The 19,866-nt window shown below is 41.0% G+C and overlaps 1 protein-coding gene across 3 annotated transcripts in view; it reads left to right on the top strand.

Annotated features, from left to right (window-relative positions):
- Nucleotides 1-19,866, top strand: part of BMPR1B (bone morphogenetic protein receptor type 1B) — a 443,407-nt gene that overhangs the window by 190,215 nt on the left and 233,326 nt on the right. For 2 of the 3 annotated variants that reach the window (XM_017347401.4, XM_089302608.1), the window contains exon 3: nt 4,250-4,307. The exons of the other annotated variant lie outside the window; for it this stretch is intronic. The gene's annotated coding sequence lies outside the window, so the exon portion shown is untranslated. The remainder of the gene's footprint in view (nt 1-4,249; nt 4,308-19,866) is intronic. 3 annotated transcript variants of the gene reach the window in all.

The raw sequence follows: 19,866 nt of genomic DNA, 5'->3' as shown, positions 1-19,866 counted from the left end.
ATAGCAGTAGGTTGTTAAGAACATCACTCAGAAAGGTGGACCCCTTTATTCTATCAATGGCTATAAAGTTGGCATCATCTACAGTAGTGATGGATTCATTTGGCTCAGACTATGAGGGGGCTTTGAAAAGTTCATAGAAACTGGAATGAAGAGATTATGTGCATTCTCCTTGAACCTTTAAAAAATTCTTTATTTTTGTTTATTTGAAAGAGATCTCCTGTCTGCTGGGTTCATTGCCCAAATGTGCACCCCAGTGAGGACAGGGCCAAATTAAAGCCAAATTAAACCCAGGTCATTTGTGTGGGTGGCAGAGATGCAAATCCTTGAACCATCACCTGCTGCCTCTCAGGCTGTGCATTGGAATCGTGAGTGGAGCCAGGACCCCACCTGGACACTCCAGTATGGGATGCAGGCATAGCAGCATCTCAACTGCCACACCAAATGCTCATTCAACCCTTGAATTTGTTGAAACGCCCTTGTGTTACAGGAGCTACGGTAGCTTCATGTCCAATTATGTCAGTTTCCTGTGTTTATAGTAAGAACTGTGTTTAGTTCCACTACCTAAAGATAGGGTCTTGTGAACAAGTTTGTGTGTCTTTTCAGTTTTTTTTCTGTCTAATCTGCATATTATGTGTGTGTATATATTGATCTATATTTAAAATACATTTTATATACTGTGCTTATAAAGATTGGAGTCAAGCTGTGTAGATAGTTTTGTAAACTGCATTTTTATTTCATTCACTTCACAATTCTCCATTGTGTGCCAGCCATTATTTAGGAATTTCATATCCCATTAATGTTCCTTGGGCACTTCATGACTTCGTAACATCTCATTTTTCGTAATTTGATTAGCTAGTTCCTTTTTTGTTGGACTTTTTCATTGTTTTCGAGTTTTTTTTTTTTTTTTTTTTACTATTAGGGATAATGTAAACTATTATCTTTTTAACTCAAATTCTTTTCTGCTTCAGTATTTCTGACTTATCCCAAGCAAAATTCCAAGAAATATAACTGTATTTTAATAGTCCTCAGTTTAATGGCACTGAGTTTGGGGAGAATGAGATGAACTTAAGCATTTTTAGAACCCAGGCAATGGAATATTCAGGAGGCAGTGTAAACCATAGTTACTGCTGTTGCCTTCTCAGTAATCTGGGTGAATTTGAAATGACCTAGAGTGTAGTATAAAGGCTTCAAGATTCTTTTTTTTTTTTTTTTTAAAGATTTTATTTTATTTGAGAGGCAGTTAGACAGAGAGAAAGGTTTTCTGTCCTCTGATTCACTCCCTGAATGGCCACAATGGCTGGAGCTGGGCCAATGCAAAGCCAGGAGCCAGAGCTTCTTCCAGGTCTCCCAGGTGGGTGCAGGGGCCCAATTTATCTTCTGCTGCTTTCCCAGGCCATTAGTAGGGAGCTGTATTGGAAGTGGAGAGCCTGGACATATGGTATGCCAATGCCACAGGTGTAGGCTTAGCCTACCATGCCACAGCCCCAGCCCCAGGGCTTAGAGATTCTAACAGAGTATGACTGCCCAATGGATAACAAACATTTCTTTCTTTCTTTTTTTTTTTTTTTTTTTTTTTTTTTTTGACAGGCAGAGTGCACAGTGAGAGACAGAGAGAAAGGTCTTCCTTGCCGTTGGTTCACCCTCCAATGGCCGCCGCGGCCGGCGCCCTGCGCCCGGCACACTGCGCGGATCCGAAGGCAGGAGCCAGGTACTTATCCTGGTCTCCCATGGGGTGCAGGGCCCAAGCACTTGGGCCATCCTCCACTGCACTCCCTGGCCACAGAAGAGAGCTGGCCTGGAAGAGGGGCAACTGGGAGAGAATCTGGCGCCCCGACCGGGACCAGAACCCGGTGTGCTGGCGCCGCAAGGTAGAGGATTAGCCTATTGAGCCACGGCGCCGGCCCAAACATTTCTAATGCGTGATATCATCATGGTAAACTGAGTTATTCTTTATCTTGTTATTTATTTCTCCTTGCTGCTCTCAGAAATATCTAAGACAACCTCAACACCTAATTCTTCCATATAAGACAGTTTTTATAGCTGAATCCCTTGCACACCTCTCAGTCAGTGATGTTGTGAGAACATTTCAGTGTACCATGACCTCACTGAACAAAGGAAGAATTTAAGAGAAAAGAAAATTTCTACATTGTACATGGGTATTCTGTTGTGTTATATGGTGATCAACAAACTTTGCTTTTATTGAATTTGAAACTATTTTTGGTTTTTGATTCCTTTAGATACACATTGCAATAAGGTGAAACATAACTGTTTCCATCTCTTCTCTCTCTAGCACTCTATCTGCACAGTCTCTCTCCATGTCTCTCTCTCTCTCTCTCTGTCTCTCTGCTTCTGTGTGTAGGTACATGTTTTTTTTTTTAACACATGAATGTCACCTGGTTTATTTCAGTCATTAGTATCATTTACAAATATTTAGTCAAATACCTAATCTTTCTGTTAAATACTTCAGAGGCTCGTCATGAAATCATTGGTCTCTCTTCAGTGCTAAGTCATAGCAAATTATCATCTTTTTTAGGTTGACTTTGCTGAGTGTTAAATGCTATTTAAATTTCCTTAGATACGAAGCCATTTCTTTTTCTCCTAATCACTTAAAATATCATGAACTAATCAACTGGAGTTTTTCTCCTATTTTATGAATACACCAATCTAACTCTGACTCAACGTGCATGTTTTTGCCTTTAGGTCAGTGGGAACTTTTCCCGGTCATGTTTTCTTTATTCCCTTCGTTCCCAGTTTCTCTCAGGAACAAATGGCAGCATAGTTACGCATTAGAAACTTGTTGCTGAAGGTGCTAACCTAAACATCAGTGCCAGGATACGACTGAGACTTAATAGACTAATTAATTTGTCTGCTGCACCTCTGACCTGGGAATTACATACAATGGGCTGTACTTAGGGAACTGAGAGTCTGGGATCCAGAGTAGAGAGAATGCAACTTTTGTGTGCTTTAGCCATCAACGTGCAGTTCATTCTGGGTTCTTTTAGAAAACAAGCTTTGAAAGTGGGACTTCACTCCATCACGTTTTTAAAGATAGTCCTGTAAGATTCTGTGTGTCTTATGGTTTGTCTTCTTTTACATTTTACAGTGGTATTAAAGAAAGCCACATTATTTGATCCAAATATGAATACGCTCCTGACTTCCAAAACCCAGTTGTGAAGAATATTACAGTTTCTGTGTTATCTCTTCTGGTAAAGTGTTTGCTCATAACAACCACGGTAACGCATAACCTGAATGACATTGTGAAAAACGTTTTCTTGATGAATTCCTAAGTATGGTATTCATGTTCTCTTTCATCAAGAAGAGAAGTTTTGTTTCCTTTTTTGTATTCCTCTCTTTGCTTCTCCATTTGAGAGACTGCTTAAGCACGCTTCAAGGGTGGTTGATATTTTATTGCCGCTGGAGTCGTGGTTCTGGATGGAAGCTGAAATGAAAGCGTCTACCTAGGGTAGCCTGTCCGTTTATGGGATGTCTCTCTCTGTACCTTGTCAATTCACACAGTTAACAAATCAAGGCTTCCTTGCTGGGGTTTTCTGTAGAACGGAGTTGGAATTTGGTGGTTGTTTCTGTGTTTGGAAACATTCTTTTGACCACCAAATGTGTTTTGAATCCTTTCCAGGCACTCACCTAGGCATTGTGGATATAGTGGTGAACAAGACTGGTATTTTGCAACTCTTCTGTGGCTTGTGTTCCCCAAGGGGAAACCACACACGGAGTGAACACGCAGCATGATAGTGGAGCTCAAGACCAGGCTGAGTGTTGAGCAAAAAGAGAAACCGAGGAAAGGGAGCGGTGTGTGAGTGTGTGTGTGTGTGTGTGCACGCGCGCGCACCCCTGGTGTTCAGTGGGCTGCTTTCTTAGAGGTCATCCTAGAGCTGAGACTGAGGTGACCAGAGGTTGGCCTTTGGGTAGGTGATATTCTCATTAAGTTGCTGGCAGTCCTGTTCCTTGCAGGGTGATACAAGATTTCATAGACTTCTCAAGATGGGCACAATGCCTTGGATATGGAAATGCTTGGGGAATTGTGAAATTTTGTGAGTAAAATAATTATGAGCAATGACCCAAGGGGAAAATGCTTTATCTTTCTAAAGTCAGCTTGCTCCAGTACTAGAGCAGAAAGTGTACGATTTGAATGTGGTTTGTTATTGTTGTGGTTGTTACTGTAAACATGCTATGTGCATCTCATGTTGGATTTTTTCCCTTGCAGTTATTTATCATTTCTTTCATTTTGTAGGTTTCAAGTGGTCAAGAGAGTGGCTGTACCTGCAGTGGATGTGCCTTGTATAAACCAAGTAAGAAAAGAGTGCTTTTATTGGTGGCTCTCTTAGTTTAGTTTTGTTTTTGGTGCAAATATCAGCGTCATATATATCTGGTTGGTAGTATAAATCACGTCAGATTTGCCATGATAGTACGCCTCATAAGAAATGGAGTCATTGATGTTAAGGGAAAAAAAATCATAAAATGATTCTGTGTGCCAGGGTGAACTGTGGCAATTTGCCATGTGTCAGACCAGATCCCATAAAAGTGAGCGAAGGTGTCAAAGCAGTCGAGGGACTAATGGCAGGCCGGGGCTGCTAGGGAAGACGAGGAGTGAAATGGCATGGAGGCCAACCGTGAGTGACTGGATGCCTTTCTTACTGCCTGGAAGTGACTGCGTGGCCCCCGTTCCTCGAGGGGGCCTGAGGAGCAGATGTGTTTGCAGCCTCTTGACTTTGACAGGTTTTTGTGGTGGTGGGAGGAGGCAGGGGAGTTGGAATTCTGTTATCTCTGAACACTTAGTGTTTGAAAGACATTCCGAGATCAGTAGGTAGATAAGCAGCTTCCAGTGGAGGCTTTAAAATATTCATCTCGACTTGTTTCTTCTTGTTTATACGTTGAGCACTGTAGTTCTAAAGGCAGACAAACTATTTAATTTGTTCCCAAATCAAGGGTGAATCTGACTTTCAGGAGAATTTGTTAAACCTTGATGTTGCTCAGGGACTTTTCTTGGCTCTCTGTTCTTGCTATTTTCACTGATACCTGTGCTTTGACTTACGTTGGTCCCGCTTCTCGCATCCCATAGCTCAAATCCTCATTTCTCAGTTCAATTCTAAATTTTTTTTAAAGATTTATTTATTTGAAAGGCGGAGTTACACAGAGACAGAAGGAAAGGGAGGTGGGGGGGAGAGAGAGAGCGAGAGAGAGCGAGAGAGAGTGCGAGTCGGCTGGTTCACTCCCCAATCCGCCACAACGGCTGGAGCTGCACCAATCTGAAGCCAGGAGCTTCTTCTGGGTCTCCCACGCAGGTGCAGGGGCTCAAGTGCTTGGGCCATCTTCTACTGCTTTCCCAGGCCATAGCAGAGAGCTGAATAGGAAGTGGGGCAGCTGCAACTCGAACTGGCACCCAAATGAGATGCTGGCGATGCAGGTGGTGGCTTTACCTGCTACGCCACTGTGCTGACCCCTAAAATAGTTTTTCCTTCTTTCCAAACCGTTTACCATTTCATCAACTGAATGGGGTGTTCCTGTCACTACCCCTACAATGTCCGCAGTGCCTCTCGGGTAGGTGGAACCTGTCCTGCAGCATATGGACACTTCATCAAGTCCTTGCCCGCTGTTCTAGCCTTGTCACTTGTCACCAGCCTTCCTGTACCTACACTTAATAGCCTGTATACTTTTACAGCTCCTAAAAGTATCTGCTTGCTTAGTCATTATGGTGTTCCCTCTTTGCATTTCATGTTCCTCCTTTCTTTTTAATAAACTTTCTATGTGATCTTCATAAAACAAAATCTATTTACTTATTTTTTGGAGAGGCAGAGAGACAGACCCAGAGAGAAAAAGCTCCCATCCTTTGTTTCACTCCTCAAATGCTTATGTTGGCTGGGACTGGATTGGGTTGAAGCTTGGAGCTGGAAACTCTATCCAGGTCTCCCACATGAGTGGCAGAAATGCAACTACTAAAGCCATTGATGCCCCCTCCCAGGGTCTGCATTAGAAAGCTTCTGATCCAGAAAGCTGTAGTCAGGAGCCAGAGGTGGGTATTGAAAATGGGTGTCTTAATTGCTTTAATTGCTAGGCCAAATGTTGGCCACACGTCTCCTCTTTCTGGAGTGCCACTGCTACTGCTTGTCTTGTTACTTGGTGAATTTTATTTATCTTTCATTATTCTATTGAAGGAAATACATCCTTCTCTGTGAAGTCTTCTATGGCAGAGTTGGGTACTTCTTTCTGTCCTCTTGTATTGTCTCTAGCGCATGTCCATTTGGATTTTCAGTGTCTCCCAGCAAAGCCTTTGCAGACACACAGTGACTGCTGTTCCTTCTTAACCCCCAGCACTCACCACAATAACTGTAGGGATTTAATTACCATGCACTGAATAAATGAACTGATACCTGCTCTGTGTGTTTAACACCCTACTATGTAGAATGGAAGGAAAATTGTAAGAATATGATTTAGAGCCTGTTCTTGATGAGCTTGTGGTTTTGTTTAGTGTATGAGACTTAAATACAGGAAATAATTGGGGGCCATATGATAGGATACTGTAGATGTGTATGCATACATACTCAGACACACAAAAGCATACACACTTTGGGTGGGAGAAAGGCAAGTATCTAGGTTATTGGACAAGTTTTATGGAGTAGGCAAGAGTTTAGATGGGAGGGGATACGGAGGAAGTAGAGAGTAGCAGTGGCATTCTTGTCTGAGGTCTGAGCACAACTGTGTCTCATGAATTGATAAGTTCTCATGAGCATGTTTTGCCTATCTTATATTTAGTAAATTTCAGATGCTCTGTATAGTTTAGTGTAAAAGCAAATGTCAATCCAAAACTTTGTGAAGGTCCAAAAATCAGGTAGGGAAAGTGGGATGATGAATAGATCCTGGATGTGCTGGAGAGAAATTAATCCATATTAAGTCCTAAATGGAAATACAAAATAGGCAGTGGAATGATTGACAATTGGAAGAATCTTATGTGACAGTAAGGTAAGACTTCTCATTAGATATGGTCTGAAAAGAGTTGTGAACCATACTTTTTGAGATCCAAGATGCTGTGGCTACACCATTGTTGATCTTTGTGGAGAACATGAAGAGCAGGCCAGAAGTGGAAAACACGCAAACAAAAATCCAGATTCACTAGGTATGGGGAGAAGGGTGAGAAAGATTGATGCCAGCAGAACCATCTTTCTGGTGAACTGAAAAAGAGGAGCCTGTGGGAGTGTGCCGAAGGCTCACATGCTGACCAGTCATTCCAGTTATTTGCAGACATGAAATTGAAGTTGTTTTTAAGACTTTCTTCCTTGGATCACTGGGTTTTAGGCAGAGATTTAATTAATTTTTCCGCTTCTTTTTTCCCCCTACTCTCTGCAGAAAAGTTGTTTCTGCGTGTTGAGGTGTGTGTGGTGGTAGGTGACTTGTCAGCATGCAAGAAATGCTTCTTGATTGGTTGAGACTGAGTTCACAGAGGTAAAAAGTCAGACACTTTGTTCGGGTACCAGGAATTTTAATGATGAAGCCATATTTTATTTTTCCCATTTGGTGAAAAATCCTGTGATATTCAGCTATGTTCCTTCTCTGTACACTTTAAAAAAATTGTTAAGGAATATAACCTCATGTATTTAATACATACAGATTTGGGAACATGATGCTTCTCCCCCATCTTCCTTCCACCCCTACTCCTTCCTCTTTTCCTCCTCCCTCTTCCTTTTCCATTCTTATTTTTTACAGAGATCAATTTTCAATTAATTTTTATTCTCATAAGATTAATCCTACACCAAGTGGAGAGTTCACAGATTAGTATAAAGAAGAAAAAGAAGTCAGGAACTAAAGCAAACAAGAAAAACATTGCTCCCCAACAGTCGAGGCAAGGGCTGTTCAGAATTGTCACATCTCAAAGTGTCAGTTTCGCTCCTACAGATTACATTTTAAGTACTATATTAGTTACCACAAATCAGAGAGACCGTATGGTATTTCTCCTTTTGTGACTGGCTTATTTCACTAAGTATAGCGGTTTCCAGTTGCATCCATTTTGTTGCAAACAACAGGATTTCATGGTTGTTTTTTTTTTTTAACCACTGTACAGTATTCCATAATGTATATATTCATAATTTCTTTATCCAGTCTTCTGTTGATGAACACCTGGGTTGGTTCCATATCTTAGCTATTGTAAGTTGAACTGAAATGAACATGGGGTACAGATAACTCTTTCATATGCTGATTTCATTTCCTTTGGATAAATTCCCAGGAGTGGGATGGCTGGGTCATATGGTAGATCTACATTCAGATTTCTGAAGTATCTTCATATATCTTCCACAGTGGTTTCTGTACACTTTTAAATTTTAATTGTAAAACCTGCACATTGGCTCTCCTATAGCTGATGTAAGGGAGAAAAAGGCAATAGTTACTTACTGAATGTGAATAAATATTTAATCGGTCAAAATAGTAAAACTATTTTCTTTATAGAGATTTCCCATTTTTATTTGTAAAATATATTTAAACATTTAAAAAATAAAAATTGTGGAAGATTAGATTTTGTGGGCAACATAAATATAATGAAAGAAAACTCATATTTTTATAGGACTTTTTCACACATCAGTTAGGGTTAGTGAAATTGGTGGTGACTCACTTTCCTGATCTTTTTGTTTTTTAAGATTTATTTATTTATTTGAGAGGCAAAGTTACAGACAGAGAGGAAGAGACAGGGAGATCTTCCATCTGTTGGTTCACTTCCCAAATGACCACAAAGACCAGAGCTGAGCTAATCCGAAACCAGGAACCAGGGCTTCTTCTGGGTCTCTCACATGGGTGCAGGGGTCCAAGCACTTGAGCCATCTTCCACTGCTTTCCCAGGCACATTAGCAGGGAGCTCAATCAGAAGAGGAACAGCTGTGGCCAGTGCCATGGCTCACTTGGCTAATGCTCTGCCTGCAGCGCCGGCACCCTAGGTTCTAGTCCCGGTTGGGGTGCTGGATTCTGTCCCGGTGGCTCCTCTTCCAGGCCAGCTCTCTGCTGTGGCCTGGGAGTGCAGTGGAGGATGGCCCAAGTGTTTGGGCCCTGCACCCGCATGGGAGACCAGGAGAAGCACCTGGCTCCTGGCTTCGGATCGGCACAGCACCGGCCATGGCGGCCATTTGGGGGGTGAACCAATGGAAAAGGAAGACCTTTCTCTCTGTCTCTCTCACTGTCAAACTCTACCTGTCAAATTAAAAAAAAAAAAAAAAAAAAAAAAAGGAACAGCTGGGACACAAACTGGTCCCCTATGGGTTGCTGGCACCACGGGCAGAGACTTAGCCTACTGTGTCACAACACCGACCCCCACTTCCCTGAGTAGATTGCTCTGTGTTTTCAAGAAGAAAAATAAAATACTAACATACTTCTGTTTTGTTGCTTTTTCAAGAAAATCTTTGTATAAACTTAAAGCAGCAGATGCTGAAAAGCGTGCAGTGAAATTAGTGTGAACATTCCTTTCTATTGTTTTGTTTCAAGCATCACTCGTCCATTTCCAACAGGTGTTGTGCCAGCTGTGCCCAAATGGCCAGTGGTTTAGAAACTCCTTCCACACTTACCTTGTATTTGTAGCTGTTTACTGTAAAAGGAGTTCTCTGATTACACGGTCCCCTGGATCAGGCACTAGTCCAGAAGACAGAGAGTGAGTCTAATTTGAGGTTTACCTGTATGTTGCTGTTACTTTGCAAGAAAGATGACGTGGGAGGACTGAGATTGTTTTGTGTTTAGCCCTGGTGCTGATACATGGTTTTTTTTCCCTATTAATCTTGTATATTTTGGCATGTGTATTTATGTTGTGGCAAGGAAGAATTTAAATGGAGTCAGAATAATTTTATTTTCACAGCTGCGTGAAGATACAATGAAAGATGGTTTAAATTCTCAGAAATTTTAGATCTATGTGGTCTGCTAAAGTGGAGGAAAAGGTCTCTCATACTTTGATGTAGTAAACAACATGTGACGGCCACTCCATCTGTAAAATTATCTGCTTAGTGATTGTACTTGTAAATCACAGATTGGGAACATATAGGAAATTTTATGAAGTTGTCATACTTTGGTTGAGATAGTAAACAAAACTTTGGAGCTTCTGGATGTTTGCATATTTCATGCTACTGAGATTAAGCTATGCTTTATTTGCTTGTTATTTGTCAACCAAATAAGCAAGTCTCAATAGGCAGTAAATTAAACAAAGCAGTTTCCCATGCTGATAAGAAGGGCTGGCCTTCGGCTATAAATAATCAAGATCGAAACATCTCATTTTCAAACTGTCCTTATGTGTAACAGACACCACATTTAAATATCATCTTAGAGCTGATATCAGATTTCTGTCACTGTCACTTTAGGCATGTCAGTATCGGACTGCATTTTAGCCTCATAGTACGCCTCCAAATACAAGCAGTAGTTAAGAAATGTTGTCCCAGAGTTGCAGCCCTAGGATAGAATATGTCCAGGCTGATAAATGTGGTCTTATTTGCAAGTATACAATTATGTTTGTATTTAGTGGGTAGATTAAAAGTGGGAGTGAAAGAACTATTGAACACTTGTTCTGCATGTTTATGAGCCTGTATTGTAGAACTGCTATTCACGGTCGTGATCCCAAGGCATTGCATTCTCCTTAGTCACAACCTTCCACTATTAAATTTTGACCTGTCCTTTTCACTGAAAAATTTAAGCTAGACCCATTCATTCTGAATATATCCCAGTACAAGTTGAGCTTCATAATCTGAGAATCCAAAACCCAAAGTCTTTTGACTGCTCACATATGTGGAAAAAGTTTCACATTTGGGACCATTTAAAATTTTGTATTAGGGATGCTCGACTAGTCACATCTATGCAAATATTCCAAAATCTGAAATTCCCTCTGTTCTGGTCCCAGTACTTTGTATACTCGTCTTGTACATACAGTCCAGTATGGTGATGGAAAGAGCTGGCTCTGCACCGGCCGGTCTGGGTGTAAGGTCTCACTGTTCTACCCACAATGCCCGTGTGACATTGGGTAAGCTGCCTATATCTGTTCCTTAGCTCTGAAAGTGGATAATAATAGTACCTACTCCGAGGGTTTGTTTGAAGATCAAATGAATTAATATATGTGCTATGCTGAAAACATTGCCCTGCACTGAACAAGAAGGACTTAGCGATCGGATTTCTGGTGTCTGGTCTTCCGATACCTGATGCTGTTAACGTGAGAAATACTATTGCAGGAAAGTAGGATTTTACACAGCATGTTTCTTGTGCTCTTCATTTTGAAGGTAAGGAAATGGAAGCAGAACGCTATAAATAATTTGCTTGAACTACAACAACTAGTTAGTGGCAGACTTGACACTAGAATTTAGGCCTTTCTCAGTGCATTGAATCTGTTCCGGTTTTATCTCGGTGGGTTTCCAACAATTTTAATAGTTATAATTTACATATTAGATTGTTAAATTTTCTCTAATTCAGAATTTAAAGTAATTACCATTCTGCAAATGTCCATCATAGAAAATATTTAATATCCATTTGTTTTATTATAGAAGTCCTTTAAAAAGTTCTTACTTGAAGAGTAATTTTGTATGTTTAGTTATAAAACAATACTAAAATAAGGAAACCAGACTCTTCTGCCACACGTGCTTCTGACCCATGAAGGGACTACTTAGTATTGTGCCATAAGACGGGTGGGCGTTTCTTAATACGTATATATAAACTCTTAAGATTATGCATATATTATTGCCTTACATTTTTCTGGAGCCATGATTGAATGCTGAATAGATACATATGATAACTAAAGTAGAAAGCTTGTATTTTTTTAGATGACTTCATACAATCTTTCTCCCAGACCTAATGATTGATCTGTAACTTTCACAAAGCTCTGTGGTTCAAAGTAAGCTCACAGTCAGGGAGTGGGTGATGTTTGTACTTCTTGAGTGGTTCCAGTGGGAAGTAAGGCTCACGAAAGGCAGAACTACAGAGGAACTAATGACCTACTCAGTGATTTTTTTAAAATGAACTTATTGCCTTTTTGTAATGCTGCCATAATGTTTATGGGTGCAACCTGTATACCTTCATGGACTGAGAGATTGAATGGCTGGGCTGTCTGGGACATGTAATAGATTCCAGTCTTTTTCCGTGACATCATTATTGTAGCAGACTTCTTTGAGAGTATGCATGGCAGCTGTGCCCTGTTGTGAGTTTCACATTATGAACCATAACAACCCTTTCAGCTCTAACCAAGTGATAGGGTAGCTTGATGCTTAACAAATGAAGCCAAACTGAGCTGTGAACCTGTTAACAGATCTAGTAATGACTTGGGCCCCACGTATGGAACATTTTGTAGCACAATAGGGGAGCGGGGAGGGGGACAACACATTGGCTAAAAGTTTTTTTTTTTAGTTTTAAAATAATTATTAATATCAAGAGAACAGATTTCATGTATTTCAGAGATGAAATGCTAAGAAGATAACCATACTTCCCTCCTTCTGCTATTCCCTACTCCTTTATTTCTTTCTCTTTTTTCCCTTTAATTTTTGCAGTAACATACTTCTAATTTGCTCTGTCATCACAGGCTGAATGCAACACACACCATAATGTTCAACAAATAAAAAGTAGAAAGACCACTACCTTACAGGAGCATAGACAAGGGCTATAAACCAAACTCAAATCCTCTTGTTCAGTGTAACTTCGTAGAAATGATACAGAATCATAGTTTGTGTCAATAGATCGGGCATATCTGAAGTTGAGTTTTGAAATGTTGACCTTATTTTCCAGCATATGTGTATTCAATTTTTCATCTTGTAAATGGAAAAACAAGTCGAGGCCAGCTCCATGACTCACTTGGTTAATCATCCGCCTGCAGCACCGGCATCCCAAATTAGCACTGGGTTATAGTCCCGGTTGCTCCTCTTCCAGTCCAGCTCTCTGCTGTGGCCCGGGAGGGCAGTGGAGGATGGCCCAAGTGCTTGGGCCCTGCACCCGCATGGGAGACCAGGAGAAGTACCTGGTTCCTGGCTCCTGGCTCCTGGCTCTGGATCGGCGCAGTGCACCAGCTGTAGTGGCCATTTGGGGAGTAAACCAACAGAAGGAAGACCTTTCTCTCAGTCTCTCCCTCTCACTGTCTATAACTCTACCTGTCAAATAAAAAAAAATTTTTAAAAAGTCACTGAACTATGAAGATGGACAATACAATTATATATTTTTACTATAAAGGTAATAATCTAGCCTAATATGATAGGCTACAAATTCTCATGGTTCAACATCCCTGGGTTACTTAGATATAGGGAAAGAGATTGCTTTACTTCTAATCTACATACTAGTAAAGCAAAAATGAAGCATTGTGCCAGACATTTATGTAGCTTTTGTAGACCTACCTGTGACGTTCTTCACATATTGTGTTTGCCTTGCCAGATTTCTTTTTTCTTGGATATTAATCGGTCCAGTGACTTGCAATACAAACTCTACGCCTTCCTGTGTCTGTTTTCTCTAGTATGAGGGAGCTAAATAATAACCTTGAAATGTGATTTTTTTCTGGGACGTTGAAAATTCTGCAGTGTATCTTCGACACAGATTTCTGAGATGGGAAGTTCTGTTTAGAAGAATATGTTTGATGAATTCCTGATATAACTATAAATCTGGACTCTTGGAATGACAGTGATCTCACAAATGTACCTGCACAGCCCTTGCTGAAAATAGTGAGTACTGCTGTGGAATGTTAGTATATTCATTATCTCTTACGAATCTTTTGGCAATGATCACTAATTTTTGAGATGACTGTTGTCACTTTCTTGGAATGGGATTAGTTGCTTCTTGCTTGACAATGTTCAGGATATAAAATGTTCTTTTTCAGATTTTCATTGAAATGAAGGGAAAAATGTAGTTTTAAAGAATCTTGAACTTGTTAAAGAATGGTAGTTCTAAACTTTGAATGCTTTTATCATTGTTTTCATATATCACTTCATCTGAAAACGTTTTATGGATAGGAGATCTGACACAGGAAAACATTTCTCTGGAGAAAGGTCTTGTAGTACAACTTCTTCTACATGGCACAGGACCAAGTTTGAAATAAGCCACCTATAATTGCTTTTTCAGGGATAAGAATTGAACTTAGGATACACATTGCTAAGAGTGGGCTAAAATTATGAATCTGTTTTCAGCCTCAGTCACTAGTTTACATATTCAAGCAAAAAAGTCAACAGTGGGTAAATAATGCTGTTCTGTCTCAAATGATACATTTTAAAATTAGAACTCATAGTTTATGCCATGGTATTTATTTTATGTATTTGAAAAATAAGGAGGGACTGAGGTGGTGAGAAGTCTTTCAACTCATAGTTCACTTCCCTAAATTCCTGTAATAACCAGGGCTAGCCCAAGCCAAAGCTGAGAGTTTGGAACTCAGTCTGGGTCTTTTATATGGATGTCGAGGACTAAAGGGCTTGAGCAGTCACCTACTACCTCACAGGGTGTGCATTAGCAGGAAGCTGGATTTAAAGTGGAGCTGAGACTTGAACCTAAGCACTGCAGGGTGGGACATGGGCTTCCCAGGCTGTGACACAACTATTGTGCCAAATGCCCTCCCCTATGCCATGATACTTTTTAAAAGGAGAAGTTTAAGGGAAAAGGCCTGATTTTAGAAGACATTATTTAAGGTTTTTAAAATTTATTCTCATTTTACTTGAAGGGAGAGAGAGAGAGGACAAACACTTGTTTCCTAGGGTAGGGTACGCGTAGCAGGAAGCTGGAATCAAGTTGGGGAGCTGGAACTTCACCCCAACACTCCAACAGGGGATATGAACATCCTCAGTGGTGTCTTTAAGTGCTGCACTCAATCCTTGCCCCAGCCTTTCATTTTAAGGATGTATGTATATTTCTAATGTTTCTGCAAATTAATGTTCATTCACTCTTTTAATTCACTAATTGTATGTCTCCCAAGTGCCAGATACATTACTTCCTTGGAGAAAACAATGTGATCTTATTGAGCTTGCTGTCTGTAGGTTGAATAATGAAATAGGTTCTTTTGAATGGGGTGAAGAAAGATAGCTATCTCAGGACTGTTAAATGGATACCAAATAAGTATGTTAATCATGTTCTTCTCATTTATACATCCTTCTCAATAATTAACTTTTAAAGAGAATTTAAATTAAAAAATCCCAAATTTTTAAAAGAAAAATATTTGGTTTCTTGATCAAGAGTAGAATATGCCCAGAGTTCTTCCTATCACTTTTATAGGTTGTTTTGCCCCCTACGCTTGAATTCTTGCTGTGTTTGGAATGGAATATGTTTGCCTTTTATCCAGGAGTCATATAAAGAGGAACAAACATGTCTCACTTTGGTTTTAATATCTACAATTACATTGCCCTCTTTACTGGTGCTAACACATTGGTTGGGATTTCCTTTGTGGGATATGTTTTTCAGTAGGACAGAAGCATCTACAGCTAGATCAACTTTTGCTAGCAGGTGATGGAATCAGAACGTCTGCTGTGGGCTTTTGGTTAATTTTCTTTCGGAAGAACTGGAGGCCATCAGTGTAGTCAGGAGGTTTGTGTAATTGTGACAGTGTTGATCGATACATGGCAACGGAGAGGAGGGTGGGTTAGTAGAGCAAAAAGCAGTTTTGGAAAGTCACTATGTCTCCGGTGAGTGTGCAAATTGCTGAACTTTCTTCAAGTGCACTTTGTAAATTTCTTAACTAAGACACGGTTTTCTTATCTGTAAAATGAAGGCATTAATTCCTATCTTATGGAAACACTGAGCATAAAATGACCTCAGAAATGAGTGTCTGACCTCACACTGAGTTGTAATAAATGTTTCTTTCCTCCAGAAATGCAGCCAGCTTGTGTGCAGGTGCCTGAGTGAGCGTGTCACAGTACCCGTCCTGAAGCCCACACGGCCCAGATTCAGTGCTGCTTACTCATATTTGATTCTTTCTTTCTGACTGGTTTGAGGAAATTTAGTCCAAATATAAGTGTAATAAATGCATTGTATTTTATTTTATAATTTTTCCTTGCTTTCTTCCTGAATGTTATTCTGATAATTTATGATTGTTCAAATAAGAAAAGGAAACTATGTTGTCTAAAATAGGTGCAGTGCCATATTGTCATCCCATACTTTGCTCAGTTTTCCTTGCCATTGTGATACATTTCTTGGCCATTGTTATACATTTAACATTTTTTTAAAGATTTATTTATTTGTTTGAAAGGCAGAATCACAGAGAGGCAGAGGCGGGGGAGGGGGAGGCAGGGAGGGAGGGAGGAAGGAAGGAAGTGGTCTTCCATCCTTTGGTTCACTCCCCAGTTGACCACAATGGCCGGAGCTGCGCTGATCCAAAGCCAGGAGCCAGGAGCTTCTTCCAGGTCTCCCATGCGGGTGCAGGGGCCCAAGGACTTGGGCCATCCTCTAGTGCTTTCCCAGGCCACAGCAGAGAGCTGGATCAGAGGTGGAACAGCTGAGACTCCAACCTGCACCCATATGGGGTGCGGCACTGCTGGTGGTGGCTCTACCTGCTATGCCACAGCGCCGGCCCCTATATTTAATGTTTTGTCCTCGGGAAGATTTCACTGTCTGCAGGATACTTTTGCCTCTACTGACGAGTTGACCTCTGCCAGCCGTTTCAGGCACTTGTGCACGTGGTTGGGCCTCGGCCTTTCCTGTCCTCTCTCTGATGCCCAGCGTTCTGCAGCCTTCTGTTTGTTCATCTTGGGTTCTCTGCCCTTGAGAAGAAACCTTCTCAGGTTTCATCCTCACATTGTTGCCTGACTCAGCGCTTGGCGGCTGTTGGAGATGCTGTGCTGTTGCTCTCACTGGGAGCAGTGAGGTCAGATGGCACAAGAACTAACCACCGTCATTCCTTCTCATTGGTCTCTCTCTCATCAACCCGGAGACTCTTTGTTCGATGCGAGTCTGTGGTTTGATAGGCTGGAAGCTGCAGGCCAGAACAAATCCCACTCATTACCATGTCTTGACTTTGCTGTCCCTTCACTGTCAGCCTTCATTTTCTGCACAACTATAAGTAACTCCATGGCTGAGTGAAGAGAGTGAGGCTGACTGTCTTCCAGGTCTTGACTGTACAAACTCTGCACCTCTTGCTAGGTCACTAAACTTCCTGCCTTTACAGGAAGGCTGCCAGGTTGTGCACTGCACAATGCCAGGGACTCTGTTCACGTAGATTACAATGTGTGGGAAGCCCAACCACCTCTGCAGGCTTGCATGATTCCAGAGAGAGCGCGCTTAGATAGCCCAAGTCCTCGAGATTATAACTGAGGCCTTCCACTTACTAGTTGTATGATCTTAGGCAAGGTGCTTAACCGTTCTGTGTCTCTTTCTCCTTATCTTTAAAAAATGGAGACAACTGTGCCTAGCCCAAAAGGATTTTTTTTAAAAACTTTAAAAAATGTATTTGAAAAATGTCTATTGAGGTCCTTGGCCCATCTCTTAAGTGGGTTGTTGGTTTTGTTTTTGTGGAGTTTCTTGATCTCTTTGTAGATTCTGGTTATTAACCCTTTATCTGTTGCATATGACTGATTTAGTTCTGTAATTGATGCACAGTTATTCTTAAGTGTTGAAAATTAACTGAAATGTGATCCCTGTTGAACATGGGAGTGGGAATGGGAGAGGGAAGAGATGTATAATTTGGGACATGCTCAGGCTGACTTGCCCCAAGTGGTGGAGTTGGAAGCATACCAGGGGATTCCAATTCAATCCCATCAAGGTGGCATGTACCAATGCCATCTCACTGTTCCAGGTGATCAATTTCAGTTCACAGTTGGTCATGGTGGAAGGACTGGGAGTCAAAGGGAGCACATAGACAAGTCTAGTACCTGCTAACGCTAACCGATGGAGTAAATAAAGGGGAGAGTGATCCAACATGGGAAGTGAGATACTCAGCAGACTCATAGAATGGCAGATGTCCTAAATAGCACTCTGGCCTCAGAATCAGCCCTAAAGGCATTTGGAGCTGGCTGAAAAGCTCATGAGAGTATTTCAGGCATGGAAAGCCAAGACACTCTGGCAAAAGATCTCTGCGAGTGAGATCCCAGTGGAAAGAACAGGTCTTCAAAGAAGGAGGTACCTTTCTCTGAAGGGAGGAGAGAACCTCCACTTTGACTATGACCTTGTCTAAACAAGATAAGAGTCAGAGAACTCAGAGGGCTTCCATAGCCTTGGAAACTCATGACTGGAGCATAGGGAGATTACTGATGCCATAGACAGGAGTGTCAATTGGTAAAGTCAACAACAGGAGTCACTGTGCACTTACTCCTCATGTAGGATCTCTATCCTTAATGTGCTGTACATTGAGATTTAATGCTATAACGAGTACTCAAACAATATATTTCACTTTGTGTTTCTATGGGGGTGCAAACTGTTGAAATCCTTACTTAATGCATACTAAACTGATCCTCTGTAAAAAAAAAAAAAAAAAAGAAATTATCAATTCCCAACTTGACTCTCACTGGGATTAAACATGACAATAGGTCTGCTCTGATTTCATCATCATTTAAAAAAATCATCTATTATTTTTCACTTTATGTTTCTGTGTGGGAGCAAACTGTTGAAATCCATACTTAATGTATACTAAGCTGATCTTCTGTATATTAAGATAATCGAAAATGAATCTTGATGTGAATGGAAGGGGAGAGGGAGTGGGAAAGGGGAGGGTTGTGGGTGGGAGGGACGGTATGGGGGGGAAGCCATTGTAATCCATAAGTCGTACTTTGGAAAATTATATGCATTAAATAAAAGTTTAAAAAAAAATTATAAAACTTACAAATAAAAAAAAAAAAATTTCTCAAAAAAAAAAAAAAAAAAAAAATGTATTTGAAAGGTAGAGGAAGAGAGGAGGAGGAAGAGATAGAGATTGATATGGATCTTCCATCTGCTGGTTCACTCCAGGTCGCTGCAACAGACAGGAGCTTCATCTGAGTGTCCCATGTGGGTGCAGGGGGCCCAACCACTTGAGCCGTCTTCCACTGCTTTTCCCAGGCACATTGGGAGGAAGCTGGATCAGAAGTGGAGCAGCTGGGACTCGACCCGGTACCCATATGGGATGATGGCTTTGCAGGTGGTGGTTTTACCCACTGTGCCACAACACCGACCCCTCAAAGGGACATTTTGAAGATCAGATGTACTAAGTTGTCAGTTTTACTGATATATCAAAATTGCACATACTTAACAGGGTGCTGTGAGATGTGTCCTGACACGTGTATAGATTGTGTGATGATGTTCGGTGTAAACGTAACTATGTCTTCTAACATCTGTCATCTTTGTGGCATCTCTCAAGCTGTGTGCAGTAGGTTACTATTAGGTATAGTCAGCTGCTGCACAGGAGGAATGCTGGAGCACCTTACTGCGTTCTGACTATAACTTCGTGCTCATCAGTCGAACTTCCCAACTTCTGTCTTCAGCCACTACTGGCAGCCCCTCGTCTGCTCTGAACTTGTAGGAGACAGACGTTTTTAGATTCCACATAGGAGTGCAGTCATGCAGGATCTGTGTGTGCGCCTGGCTTATTTCACTTAATGTAATGACCCTCCTGTGGATACAACACAAACAGAGTTGCATGTGACAACGTGGAGGTGGACTGGGCCTACAGCTTCTCAGAGAATGTCTGTGTCGATGGGATGCTAATGGCCAATACTACTTATAACACTATCCCTGTTGTAGCAAGTGACAGGATTTCTTCTTTTCTATGGCTGAGTAGTATTCTGTTGCATATCTGTGTCACCCAATATGATATTTATGAAACACCTAAAGTTGTTGCTGGCACATACTGAACACAGTATATATATTAGCATTTTTCTGCTTGTGTGAATGGCATAGGATCCTAAATGTGTTTTAACTTCTAGTTCTTCTTGTTACCATTGAAGGAAGCAATCTTCAAAAAGTTCTTTGAAAATACAAATCAGATTTAAT

The sequence above is a fragment of the Oryctolagus cuniculus genome, chromosome 8, assembly GCF_051225735.1.
Source record: "Oryctolagus cuniculus isolate XC-2025 breed Fujian yellow rabbit chromosome 8, ASM5122573v1, whole genome shotgun sequence".
In the NCBI taxonomy this organism is placed as follows: Eukaryota; Metazoa; Chordata; class Mammalia; order Lagomorpha; family Leporidae; genus Oryctolagus; species Oryctolagus cuniculus.
This window is presented reverse-complemented; position numbering and strand designations above follow the sequence as displayed.